This window comes from Talpa occidentalis, unplaced genomic scaffold, assembly GCF_014898055.3.
Source record: "Talpa occidentalis isolate TD23 unplaced genomic scaffold, MPIMG_talOcc4v2.1 talOcc4.6, whole genome shotgun sequence".
Classification (NCBI taxonomy): Eukaryota; Metazoa; Chordata; class Mammalia; order Eulipotyphla; family Talpidae; genus Talpa; species Talpa occidentalis.
Genome location: NW_023604972.1, coordinates 22295751 through 22308003, shown reverse-complemented (window position 1 = coordinate 22308003; position 12253 = coordinate 22295751).

Below are 12253 nucleotides of genomic sequence, written 5' to 3'. Positions count from 1 at the left end.
CCACCTCGGGCCACAAGGTAGCAGCCACATGTTGAAGAAGGTAAACAAGACAAAAGAAGTGCCAGCTCTCCTGGCTGTCTGTGACTATGTAGGTGTTTCTGTTCACAAACCTGTACCTTTCAGGGGCAGCTCTTTCTGCCTCCTTGTGTCTGCAGTCACCCTTTACTTGCTTCCCTTTTTTATAATAAGACTGCCCTTTTGGCGAACAAACAAACAAACAAAAAAGACAGGGGAAGACTGGTGGTCTGATGGTGGGGGAGTCATCATGCGGGGGAGCCACCGTAACAGCCCTTGGATGCCCTTATTTACATGAGAAATAAATTCATTTTCACTTTTTTAACACAACTCTTACTTGGGGTTTTCCGTCTTCAGTGAAATAATTTAACTAACACCACCAGGGAAACTATTTTGAAAGTCTTTTGCAAAATATCCTGAACATAAATTTAAGGATTTCATTCCCTGCACCTAGATGTTTATTGTTTTAAGATTTATTTATTTATACATGCAAGAACTGGGGTTCAGGCCAGAGATGTGGGGGGTGAGAGGATTCACCAGAGACAGAGTGGGAAACAGAACAGGCAGACTGACTGAAATACACTCCTGAGGGGAGCAGCAGACGAGACAGGAGAGGTCTGCTGTGCCATGTGGGTTGCTCCCCGGCCGGCCGGGGATCGAACTAGTGCTGCAGAGGATACAGATTGCTTCATAGTGTTGTGCTCCCCACCAGGGAGCCCCTAATTGTTTATTTAAAGAGAAGCGTCTATCTGGAAAAGAAGCCAGGAGCCAAGATCCCCATCACAGAAATATGACCATTTCACTTCCTGCTGATTTGGATTCTTTTGGTTTTTCAACAAGTTCTTCTGAAATGTCTCCTGGGAACGCTGAGATAATTGGTTGTTCACGCTGAGAATCAAAACACCCTCTACTGATTGGTAAGGAGTTTGGGGAAAGGGAGTTGATGGGACTAGGCTGGAGGAGGAAGTGACACCATGCGGAGGGTAGGCCTAATTTTGTGGAACTGAGGCAGGATGGAGGGGCGCTGGAAGGCAAGGTCACCAGAGGCGGGGAGGGTGCTGGATGCTCAGTTGCAGTGGTTAGGATGCCTGGTATTCAGGATAATGGGAAGCCCCATGGCCACGAGAGGGCAGCAGCAGGAGAGGAAATTCAGGAACTCTCCCAAGTAGACTAACTCCAGGACCCCAGAGTCATCCAGTCTTCACATCCAACTTGGGACTTCCTGTTTGCTTTGTCCAAAGTAGGCCCCTTTAACAGAAGGAAGGAGGCCCTTCCCAGAGCGGAGGAGTTTGGCCTGCTGCTTTCAGATACATCTGTTCAACATTCCCTGCAATAGGCCTCTCTGACTCTATCACTTTCACCATCTGTGTATCACATGTTTAACATTTTATTAGAAAAGACTTTACATTAGGTTGCATTTTTTAACTTAGTCCTACCCTTTGCAATAAGTCCTATAAAATGACAAGTCTGGTGTGTTAGTTATCCATATATATATGGCATCATTATTACATTTGACCTGTCTGGAGCACCCTGAACTCACCTTGCTGACACTCGTGGCATGCATATCACGCTTGGGGAAATGTTGCATTATTTCTTTCAATCCCTTCAATGACCCAGTGAAGAAGGTAATATTATTCCCATTTTATGTGAGGAAACTGAGGCTCAAAGAGGTTAAATAGCTTTTCACCGAAGCTAGGATCTAAGCCAAGTTTGTTTGACTTAAAAGTCAGTGTCTTCTGTTGGTGGGAGTGCAAACTGGTCCAACCACTATGAAGAGCTGTGTGGAGGTTTCTTTTTTTTTTTTTTTAATAAATTTTATTTTTATATTTCCCATACAATTGCAATCCCCTTATTTTGACCCCAGTCCCTCCCCTCCCCGCCCCCCACCACCCATGGAGTGTCTCTGGTTCATAGTTGTTTGTTGATTTTGATTTTCACTTTCTTATAGTTATTCATTTTCCTGGTCCCTTATTTAAGTTTTTTTTTTTGTTTGTTTGTTTATTTATTTATTTATTTATTTGTTTGTTTGTTTGTTTATTTATACAAGCACTGGGTACAGTCAGAAGCGCGGGAGGGTGAGAGAATTCACCAGAGCCAGAGCAGGGAGCAGAGCAGGCAGAAGGACCGAAATACACCGCTGAGGGGAGCAGTGGGCGGCAGGAGAGGTCTGCGCGCCATGCGGGACCCTCCTCCAGTGGCCGGGGAGCAGCCAGGGATCGAACCGGTGCTGCAGAGGCTACGGGCAGCTTCGTGACCCAGCGCTCAACCGCTGCGCCACCGGGGAGGCCCCCTTATTTAAGTTTTCTAGATTCCTGCTATGAGTGAGACCATCTGGTATTTTTCTTTTTCTTTCTGGCTTATTTCGCTGAGCATGATCCCTTCCAGCGCCATCCATGTTGCAAATTGCATGTGTTTATCTTTTTTGAATGCTGAGTAATATTCCATGGTGTATATGCACCACATCTTCTTGATCCAGTCATCTGTTTTGGGGCATTTGGGTTGTTTCCAAAGCTTAGCTATTGTAAACAGTGCTGCTATAAACATAGGGGTGCAGGTGCTCTTTGGAATTGATGTTTCTGTGTCCTTTGGGTACCTAGGAGTGGAATTGCTGGATCATATGGAAGCTCTATGTTTAGTAGGTCCAGAAATCTCCACACAGCTCTCCATAGTGGTTGGACCAGTTTGCACTCCCCACCAGCAGTGCAGGAGAGTTCCTTTTTTCTGTGTGGAGATTTCTTGACCTACTAAACATAGAGCTTCCATATGATCCAGCAATTCCACTCCTAGGTATTTACCCAAAGGACACAGAAACATCAACTCCAAAGAACACCTGCACCCCTATGTTTATAGCAGCACTATTTACAATAGCTAAGCTTTGGAAACAACCCAAATGCCCAAAAATAGATGACTGGATCAAGAAGATGTGGTACATATACACCATGGAATATTACTCAGCATTCAAAAAAGATAAACACATGCAATTTGCAGCAACATGGATGGCGCTGGAAGGGATCATGCTCAGCAAAATAAGCCAGAAAGAAAAAGAAAAATACTGGATGGTCTCACTCATAGCAGGAATCTAGAAAACTTAAATAAGGGAGCAGGAAAATGAATAACTATAAGAAAGTGAAAATCAAAATCAACAAAAACTATGAACCTGAGACACTCTACGTGGGGTGGGATGCGGGGAGGGGAGGGATTGGGGTCAAAATAAGGGGGTTGCAATTGTATGGGGAATATAAAAATAAAATTTTTAAAAAATTTAAAAATAGATAAATAAATAAATAAATCTTTTTAAAAAAAGTCAGTATATTCACCTGAGTCCCCTAAAGCTAAAGAAGAGGAGGAAGAAGAGTGAAGACTCCCAATCCTACACGCACGTGCTCCCTTCAGTCCTGCCTCACTTCCACTTCTTTGTCTTCAAGTTCTGAAAATATCTCCCTCTGACCAAAAAGAACATTTATGCAGAATGCAACCCGTAAGGATAAAAACTGCCAACTCCACGTCAGGAGTAACACTCCCTTTGGAAATTTTATCACTTCTAAAATGATGATAAAGTAATTGTGCTGTTTGTAGTTCTGGATGTACTAAGAGAGTTTCTGGATGGTCTCACTACAACCCCTAGGCTTAGTAAAATGGACTCAACACACAGCACAGAGGCTGCTGGTACTGGAAACCTTAACATTTACCTGTGGTTTCTGCTCATCTTGAGAGTTGCTACCACAGGTGTCGTAGAAGGAGAAAAATGCAAGAGTGCCATTTCCAGCTTTGTGACTTTGGGCAAGCCACTTGCCCTCTCTGAGCTGCCATTTTTATCTTCCGTAAGAAAGGATAAGTATCCCTGGCTGAGGGGGTCATAGCAGCATTAAATGAAGAACCAATAAGGTAGTGCTAAAATATTCTACTGTTATCATTATTATTAAATTACTGTGAGTGTATAAAAGGCCTTCATGTTCAAAGTTCAGTCAGCTGAAAGTGAATTGTAGCCCTTGGCAAACGTTGCCTTTCCTACTTAGAATGTTCACTAAAAAAAAAAAAAAAAGAAAAAGGAAAAGGTGAGGTAAAAGAGAAAGTACTAAAGCAAAAAGAAATTGTTCAATTTTGAACTATCCCTGACCCCAAAGTCTTGCCTCACTGTCTCCTCTTTCCCTGACATTTTGCCCCAACATGTCTATCTAGCTCTTTGCTTCCACCCCAGAGCCCCACAGGGAAGAACAGACCAGACAGATTGAATACATCTTTGCCCAAATTAGTTTCACATCCTGCCAGCCATGCCAGGGTCACAGCAATGGAGAACTGTCATCCGGGGCACCAGTTTGCTCTTCTGCTTTAATCAGTGCAAGGTAGACAAGAGACTTTACTCACAGAACTTAGTAAGGCGATTTTTCTAGCAGCTCTCCATGTTTTCATTAAACAAACTACCTGTTAGTACTATTGGTAAAGAATGATCTCCGATCTAGCCTTTGTTTACCACCATGTGACATCATAAGATGGAAACTACATGTTGAGAACAGCAGAGAGAAAAGGAAGACAGGTCTCCACATCATGCAGACACACTCCAACCCTGGAAAGCTGATGAAACCACCATGATGAAATCACCGTGAAGCCTTCTGGGGACCAGATGTCCCTGTCCTTAATACACTGCCATCCCCTGGAACTCTCTGTAAGCCTCCGCTTCAGCCTCCCCCTGCCCTAACGCCAGCACAGACCCAAGCTCTGCAGAACTGCTGAGCACCCTGGGAGCATTATTCTCTTTGCCTCATCAACATTTCTATTTTATACCCTTCCCTGCTCCTGTTTGGAGACTGGCATTCAATCACCTGAGACTCGCTCTATAGAAAGAACTTGATTGACCGAGGAAAGAAGACATGGTTCTTGTAGAAATCGGGGACCCCAGCCTGTGCCCCCCACCACTCCTGAAGTATAAACACTGCATCTTAGACAACTTGTGCATTTCTGGGGATTTTATCAGTCTAACTAATTGGCTTAGTGTGGAGGCTGTTTAGAGCTGCCAGACACTCGTCAATGACTGAGAAAGATGTTAAAGGAGGTGTTAAGAGTCACTTAGCGCTGAACAAAGCTCTCGTTTCTCTTACATTTAAAAAGCTGGTCATTGACTTTGAATAGCGTTTTGCTGACACTGTTAGAAAATATTTTATCACTTCATAAAAATAAAGATGAACTGCCTTTCTAAAGACACAGAAAGTAATAAATAACTTTTAAAAAAAGAAAGTTAATACAATTCTGTTTGATGTTCAATGACATTCAGTGTCCCAGCACATTGCTTTGGGAATTATTTTCCCCTTCAATCTTGTGGAACAGCATGAACGCACATAGGGACCATCTCTATAAAGGAATAACCTGGGTGCAAAACAAAAGAATTGACAGGAATGGAAAAAGCACACTTATTTTTATAAGCAAAACATTAACTCCTCTGTCTAGGTAATAGTAAGTCTTACTTCCTTTTCTACTCCATATCTTACCTACCAATGACTCAGCAAGATCCCTCAATGTAAAGAACTCGATAAAATTTATTTTTTGCATTTCTCTGATCGAGCTGCTAGATCAGCCCTGCCCGTATCTGTCATCTGCTTCTTCTGCAATCCCTTTTCTCTCCGGGACAAGAGAGTTCTCTTCTTGAGGTATCTCCTGTACTCTGTGGGGCTGTAGGGTGATCTGATGCAGGTGCATCATCTTTTCAACATGTCTCTCACCTTCTTTTCTTGCTTTCCTGTATCGATTACTACTCTGCATCCAGCTACTTCCCTCCCAACTCAGCTTTTTGCATCCATGGCAGTTTTATCCATGATCTCCTCCTCCTAATGTGCCAACCTTAGTACATCCGTGAGTGTGCATAACATGAAATGAAGACTGGTCTCCAGAAAACAAAAATCCTGGGATTTTTACCTTCTGTGATTTTTGTCAACTTACTTAACTTTTTTAATATTTGTCCTTTAAGAAAAAATAATTATAGGAGCTTCCCTGATGGCCTAGGATTAGGTGTCAGTGCTATCACTGCTGCGGCATGAGCTCCATCCCCAGCCAGGGAGCTAAGCCACATGGTGCGGCAGACCTCTCCTGTCTCGCCCACTGCTCCCTCAGCAGTGTATTTCAGTACATCTGCCTGTTCTGCTCCCTACCCTGTCTCTGGTGAATCCTCTCAACCCTGCACCTCTGGCCTACACCCCAGTTCTATAAAAAAAAAATAAAAATTTTAAAAAGAAAAAATAGTTATAATACTGCCTCCAAGGATTTTTTAGATGATTAAATTAAATGAAAATGTACATAACATTTATAGTCCATTAAGTGCTCATTAAAGAGTAGCTCTTTTGGGCCTCCCCGGTGGTGCAGCGGTTGAGCGCTGGGTTGAGAAGCTGCCCGCAGCCTCTTCAGCGCCAGTTCGATCCCCGGCTGCTCCCCGGCTACCCGAGGAGGGTCACGCATGGTGCACAGACCTCTCCTGCCGCCCGCTGCTCCCCTCAGCAGTGTACTTCGGTCCTTCTGCCTGCTCTGCTCCCCACTCTGGCTCTGGTGAATTCTCTCACCCTCCCTCGCTTCTGACTGTACCCAGTGCTTGTATAAATAAATAAATTAATTTTTAAAAAAAGAGTAGCTCTTTCCTTCCTCCCTCTGTTCCCTAAAATACTCCTTGCTTGGAGGACCCTGTCACAGGCTACACTAAATTGTTTGGCATCGTTATGACCAGAACTTCATTCAGTACTTTCATTCATCATTCTAAAGAACATAATAACATGTCCTTTTTGGTACCTGCCTCTAGGGAAGTAATAACATCTTTTTTGTCAAGGATTATTTTCATGACCAAGGGCATAGATCATTCATGCTCTTTGCCTTCACATAACCCAGCAGGGTCTGCTCAGATCAAAACTGTGAGGATCCTCAGTGATTTCACCACAAAGCTGCTGTTGGCCCCTTGGGAGACAGAACAGTACCAACCAAGAGGTTTCTACTTCCCTTCCAGTCAAACGGCACTGCCGAGAAAAGGCGGCAGGGCTGCCTGCTCAAGTGTGACCTTCAGGGACAAAGTGGGGTTGAAAAAGAGGCGCAGTAGCCTGTGAACCTGAGACACATGGCTGTGGGGAGCAGTGGCCCCTAAGGAACCATTTGTACAAACCGGCTCACGGCCAGAAACTGGTACAGAGGGATCCAGAGGACCTGAACAGGACCTTCCAATATGTCTTTTACCACAAAGAGGATTATGCCTCAGCCCAGCCCTCTGTGCAATTTGATTTGATGTTACCTATGTAGGCTCCATTTTCAAGGACAAACAACTTGCAAAATCATGAATTTGTTTTTCCTTTATACCTTAGTTCCAGTGAAGCCAGGGGCCACAGTCTCAGTTGCTGGGGGGACGGGGTGGGGGTGCTAGAAAGAGAGAGAGAAAGAGAGAGAGAGAGAGAGAGAGAGAGAGAGAGAGAGAGAGAGGAAGGAGAAAACAGATTTTTCTGATGGGACGGTATGAACATAAACTTTCCAGAGTTGGTATGTGACTCCTTCATATTGGAAATCCAGTTTCCTCCTCTCTTTTTGCTCTGCTCTTCTCAATATATAACTTCCATCTTATGATGTCAGATGACTACTCCACCACCCACCATCAGGTCCTCCTTCCAGCTGGCAAGGAAAAGAAAAAGAGCAAGAGAAGTCATCCTGCTGCAAACACCAGTTTCACCCTCATACCTTTGGCCAGAACCTAGCACATGACTACACCTACCTGCAAAGGAGACTGGGAAATGCAGTCACAGATGGACAGTTATGAGTCCAGTTGGAACATGAGTATGCATGAAAGAGAGAATGTAACTCTGGGGGACAATTAGCATCCCCTGCACAAAGGAACAAACAGGAATAAGTGACAGTGAATTCCGCTGGTTTTGAGAACACATGCATACATTACATGGGTGGGGGAGCTATGTGTAATAAGAGAGTCCCACTTTTAGGGCAGCCACTTTCACCCTAAATAATAATGCCATGCAGAAATTCAGACTCAGTGTTCTAGATCTGTTGGTTGTCAAAAGATATCAGAAATTAACATTTTTTAAAAAAATGATGTCTCCCAATTTTAAAATATTTTCTCAAAAATTTTAAACACTATTTCAAGCAAACATATCTGTGGACTGGATAGGGCCCAATAACTGCCACTTAGGCAGTTAATTTATATAGTACTATATAAAATATAGAATATATAAACTATATATAATAACTGCCTGCATTATATTCAATTTACATGCAAAAACTTTTGAAATCCAAAATTAGAACTAAAAGGCAAATAAGTAGAGCAAAAGCTGTGATCAAGACAAACTCTTTAAAGTAAATAATGTGTCTGGGCACTGAAACAAGAAAATCATGAATTGATCATGAATTTCTTTCATCCTTCAAATATACTTTTAGGAGTAAAATCATCTCTCTCCTTCTCTCAGTTGCAATGAACAGGCTCCAATTCTCATGGACATGATACTCACGGCAGCCACAGAATGTGCTGTGCAGATCCCTGCTGTGAGGAGCACTATCACCTGTTATCCAAGATGCCACCTTCTGGATCCACCACCATGTTCACATGAAGGCCACATATCCGGGGAGGTGCTCCCAGCCAGTGGCCAAGCACAGAAGGAGACTTTTCCAATGGTCGACTTTGGCTCCAGGCCTCCTCGAGGTCTGGCCAAACCTTTCTTGTAACAGTCGAGGACTAAGACTCCTCCAAAGAGTCCCCCTTTCTTTCATAATTATGAGAACTTCTCTCCCAGCTTTCTCCAGCTTCCTCCTTTATCCTTCACAGGTTTTCACCTCATAAATCTCTTACACATCTAACTCCATCTTGTCATATACTGTGCCCCATGTGCTGGCACTGTACTGAAGCAAGCACAGTTCCCTGACGATGGTGGTGATGGTGATGGCTAGCTTTATTGAGCATTTACTATGTTCTAGGATCAAGCATTACAATCTAACGTGGATTCGTCTTCACAAAAGCCCTGAAGTGGGAAGTGAATTGCTGTTCTGACTTGACAGATGTGGAACCAGGCAAAATTATTTGCTTAAGATCATGTGTCTCGTAATAGGGAGATGCTGATTCAAATCCAAGTTTGTCTGGCTCCAAAGCCCAGTTGCTCATAAGTCATGTATTTTTGTGCCCCCTTCCCTATGGAAATCTTTGCATAGGGTTTCTACCCCATCCAAATATCACCATGTACTACCCCCAGAACTTATGTTATTTATGAGTGGCACCTGCACAATTTACTTACTTAATTTTTTTTCAATTAACTAATTTTTAAAGCTCAAATACATTTGTTTTAAAAGACGCACAATATCCCTAAAATAAATGGCAAGCTGTTATCTCTTGCCGTAAATTAAAGATAAGGCTAAAAAAAGATTCACAGTAAAAACAACATATCAGATTTTATCTAGACAATTTTATAACATTTAATATGCATCTAAACTGAAGTCTCCAAATCTGAAGTTGGCACTTGTTTTGCTGTTTTGTTTTGTTTTTAAGGGCGATTAGTAAGTGTCAGTTGTTGAAAAAATACTACCTTCAAATGAAGATTTTTTTTTTTCCAAAAGCAGAAAGATTGAAAAGGGACTTTCAATCAGTCTGTGACTCCAACTTTCTCAGTCTATGACTCTCTGCTCTTCAGGGCTGTGTCCTGGTAGCCCTAAAATCCTCACAGCTGGTGCACTTTGGGAAATAACCCGTGATGTAGAAGTAGAGAATGCTCATTTGGATGGAAAAAACAATTTCAAACAGTTGCCCCCAAAAGAAAATCAATTTCATTTCTTTCGGCCCCGGTATGTTCTCAGTGCTCACAATTGTACCCTCTGGTTTATCTGGAGGATGCAATCATTTCAAAAACACAACAACCCGGAGCCTGCAGCCTGCGTGAACCCTGCTTTTTGGGCAGGTGTATCCGGTAGAGAAACAAAACACGGCTCAGTGGTTAGGCCACTGTGTGCGCTGGAGTTCAGCACAAAAATCAGCCTGCCTGGGAGGGGCTGAACACACGTAGCAACACAGGGCCTGTGTGAAATCCTCCTCAACTTTTTGACTTAGGACAACAACCCTGATCTGAAGCTGAGTGATGTCACTGGAGAAGGGCAGGCTGCACCAGCTGCTGGACACTGCTGCTGGACACTGCTCCAGACCCTCCCCAGTCATTGCTTCCTTGTTATCCATGTTACAGGAGAAATCCCACTGCAACAGATCGCAGAGCTTTGCTGCAGTGTAAACACATTTCAGGTTATCCTCGCCCACTCTCCAGGGCTTAACCCAAACAGAAGAGACCAGCATCTGGTCACTCTGAATTAGACAGTTCATTGAACCCAGCAAGAGATGAAGTGGGCTTGTCTCCAGTACTCCTCTCTGCCTCTGAGCTCCTGGATCAATTTCCAATACAAGTAAATAGGGCACCATTTGTATTTGGTGTGTTTAGTGAGTAGCTGGAAACTTTAATTGGAGCTGGAAGTAGAGAAAGGATCAGGATGCCATCCTGGAGAGGACTGGACTCACATGGAATGCCTTCCTTCATCATCACAAAATCCCAGCCTTGTCAGCCCACTTAGAAAGGAACTCAGAGTCACTAGAAATGAGTGAGTCGCTGAATGCACAGGTCTGTCGGTGGGTCCATGGCAGATTCCTCATTCTGAACTTTCTCACTTCTGGTCCTTTAGCATACTGTTCTTTTGGATAAATCACCATCCCCAGAAGACGTAAGTAGTAAAGAAGAAAGAGGAGGAGAAGGAATAATAATTATTTGTTGAGTACTAAATAGTGTAAATGCTTCATCCATTTAATGCTAAAATATCTATGGGATATATATAGCTATAGATGTAGATGATCTATATCTCTGTCTCTCTATCTCTGTCTCTATCTATCTATCTATCTATCTATCTATCTATAATCTCCACTCTATTGCTGAGAAAACTGAAACACAAAATGGTTAATTACCAAAGATCAGGCAAAGCAAGGATGCAAGCCCAAAGGATTGAGCTATTTCCTCTTTACTTCTAATGGCTCTCCTCTTTCCAGTTACTGCCAGCTATTGACCTAAGCAGATCTTTCTGTTTTATCTCATCATACCCCATGCAGCTGGTCTGGGGAGGAGAAGCCCACAAGACTGAGAAAAATTCATTCATTCCCCTCATATAGCCTTTCTTCTCTGGAACTGCAAGCTGAGACTCATGGCAAGCTCCACAAAGGACTTTGAGAATTATCAAGGACTTTTAAAAGCAGTGACAAAATCCAGGAGATAGATGGCATCATAGAGCTGTTTGTCCTCAATATAATGCCCCTGATATGGAATCCTCTGAGAACAAGTCAACATAAACTAAAAAGGTACATGTGCCCCAGGACATCTCAGAGGATGAGCCCACTGTGAAGAGTAAACTGAGGATTCACTCTTCGATGAGAACCATAAAATGTGCAGAAATTCTACATACGATGGCTATATAACATGTCGATGAATTCTTTGGCATACCTCCCTTCCCCTTGAATGTGGGCTGGACCTAGTGACACTGTGACTTTGAGACTAAAATTTGTGTTAGCCCAGCTCGCTCTCGGGCCGCTTGTTCTTCAACCCAGCTGCCATGGCATGAGGAAGCCCAAGCATTAGCAGGGAGACTAAGTCTAGGTGTTCTAGTCCTCAGTTCTGATTGAAGTCCTAGCGAACCCCTTTGAAGCCTTTGAAATGACTCTACCCCCAATCCACAAGTGACCGCAACCCCATAAGAGACTCCAAGTGACAACCACCCTGAGCCCAGTCAACAACATAATAGTCTCCCCAATGCGAGGTTTCAAAACCTGCAATTTCAGGTCAGCCTGGTCAGCTGCTGTCAACTGCGGTCCGAAAATGTTATGTACAATAAGATATTTTGAGAAAGTGAGAGACCACATTCACATGAGTTATATTACAGTATATTGTTATAATTGTTCTATTTTATCATGAACTATTGTTGTTAATCTCTTACTATTTATATTTTTATATTTATAATTGTTTTTTTTTATAATTGTTCTACTAATTTATATTTATAATTGTTCTACTTTGTTGTTTGCTATTATTGTTAATAACTTACTGTGCTTAATTTATAAATAAACATTAACACAGGTATGTGGATATAGAAAAAACATAGTACAGATAGGACTCAGTAGTTTCAGGCATCCACTGGGGGGCTTAGAACATGTCCCCCACAGTTAAGGGGACACTGCTGTGAATGGTTGTCCTGTTATGCTACCAAG